The sequence below is a fragment of the Budorcas taxicolor genome, chromosome 8 (assembly GCF_023091745.1).
Source record: "Budorcas taxicolor isolate Tak-1 chromosome 8, Takin1.1, whole genome shotgun sequence".
Taxonomy (NCBI): Eukaryota; Metazoa; Chordata; class Mammalia; order Artiodactyla; family Bovidae; genus Budorcas; species Budorcas taxicolor.
In genome coordinates, this window is record NC_068917.1 from 100517697 (window position 1) to 100520076 (window position 2380).

The 2380-nt window shown below is 44.0% G+C and overlaps 1 non-coding gene across 1 annotated transcript; it reads left to right on the forward strand.

Moving 5' to 3' along the window:
- Positions 1–2068: 2068 nt before the first annotated feature.
- Positions 2069–2140, forward strand: TRNAW-CCA (transfer RNA tryptophan (anticodon CCA)). The gene has a single exon. It is a non-coding gene; the product is annotated as a tRNA-Trp (tRNA).
- Positions 2141–2380: the final 240 nt, after the last annotated feature.

Sequence of the window (2380 nt, forward strand, 5' to 3'; positions counted from 1 at the left end):
CTTGTCTACATTCATGTCCAGGGGATTTTCTATGATGTATAGATTTTCTTATTTCTCCATCAATATTTCCTTGTTTGCATTGGTTGACTGTTGCAGAAACAGGGCACTGTTTTTCTAAGCAAATATGCAGTCCCATGCCAACAGGAATATCCTGTTTACAAGAGCCTCCTTTTACAAGGTACCAGCTGTTTGAAAACATTTGTGTATTGCCACATCAGAATAATCTCCTGATAAGCAAGTATTTTTTTTTCAAGTAACATAATTTTCTTGAATGTGATCATTACAGTGCTATAGATCCTCCTTAAACAAGAAATATCCTATGTAATGATCATGATAACCTGTTGCTTCCTCCCCTTCTATATTAGTTTGCCTGAGCTGCCATGTAAAATGGGTTTCCCTGGTGGTAAAGAACCCACCTGCCAATGCAGGAGACATGGGTTTAATCCCTGATCTGGGAAGTTCCCACATGACACAGAGCAACTAAGCCCATACTCCACAACTATTGAGCCTGTGCTCTGGAGCCCATGAGCCACAACTACTGAAGCTGTGGCTCCCTAGAGCCCAGCTCCCCAATAAGAGAAGCCACCGCAATGAGAAGCCCGCATGCTCGAGAGCAGCCCCCTGCACTTCAAAACTAGGGAAAAACCCACAAAAAACCCGCGCACCCATGCAGCAACGAAGACCCAGCACAGCCATAAATAAATACATAAAATGATTTAAAATAACACACATGCAATAAAATCCTTGCCTCTTAGGGCAGAGTTGAAAGAACACTGAATCCTGTTAACAAGTGCTTGGGGTACCTGTGTAAATGGGTCAGAGAAACACAGGGCAGAATGGTCTGAAGGTTTCTGGTAACTCATTTACCACTTTGAAACCTAAAGTTTAATCTTTTCATTGACAGGATGGTCCTCATTCCTACCTCATTTCAGGGAGCTTTATGACTCACCAGACAGATGGTGGTGAAATTGAAAAACATGTTTACAGTTTAGGTTTATTACTTCATAAAACTGAGGATTTTTAGGTGAGAGAAAGACAGAGAGAGGCAATAGTTCCTAGCAAGGAGATTCCCCCTGAATGAACTATCTCGATCGTTTTTAAACACCTCCTTTTGCCCCAGCTATACCAGGAAAGTACCAGATGCAAAAATGGCCAGGCTTTTGCATCTGAAAGTTTTTATCATCAGAGAGAGAAAAACAGAGATTCAGACAAAAGTCAAAGTGATTTGGCCAAATATCGAACAGGTGATATTAATATTTGTTTTGGGGCTCACATCTCCAAACTGCAATTAGGAGCTTGGGCTTCTTGTTAGAGTTCAAATCTTAACTGACCATATACCTTGGACAAGCTGTATAATCGCTCTGTCTCGGTGTCCTTATCTGTGAATTGGGAACAGGGACTTTCCTGACGCTCCAGCAGTTAAATTCTGCGCTTCCACTGAAAGGGGCATAGGGTCAATCCCTGGTCGGGGAACTAAGATCCCGCACGCCATATGGTGTGACCAATAAATAAATAAATAAAAATACTGACTCCTTCGTAGGGGTGTGATTGTTAACAATGGTTAGAAATTACTTCACATTTTCGATGTGCCAGGCATTGTGCTAAGTCTTTTATATACATTGACTCATTTAATCCTCAAGCCCACAATGATCTCATTCCAAAGCGTATGATCCTAACCACAGCCATTGTATTAACTGTGGCATGACTGTACATCATGTAAGCCTGGCACCAGTAAACATGCAGGAGTGGTAGCATTTCCCTTCTGCTTTAGGGATGCGGATCTGAGGACCACATAGATGAAAAAAATATTTTAAAATCACAAGGCCAGGGGACAGCAGCGCTGGAGCTTAGCACTATTTTCTCCCCAAGTCCAAAATATGCAGGGGAGACTGGTCGTCAGCCTGAGAGGTGGAGCTCTGAGCTGGACTTCAAAGAGAAGAGAGGAGATGGAAGAGGGGAAGATAGGCATTCCAGGTTTGATCTAAGTCCTAAAGACAGGAAGTAATGGCAAGTCATTGTTCTGGAAATGGAGCACAGAGGGATGGACTTCACAGGGGCTATAGGGGCTTCCCTGGTGGCTCAGAGGTTAAAGCGTCTGCCTCCAATGCAGGAGACCCAGGTTCAATCCCTGGGTCGGGAAGATCCCCTGGAGAAGGAAATGGTAACCCACTCCAGTATGCTTGCCTGGAGAATCCCATGGACGGAGAAGCCTGATAGGCTACAGTCCATGGGGTCGCAAAGAGTCGGACACAACTGAGCGACTTCACTCACTCACTCACTCACAGGGGCAAGACTTGAGAGTATTCTGGGCCAAGTTGGAACCTTACAACTGAGCAGTCCACTTCTTGGTATATATACCCTAGATGAAGCCTGCTTGTGT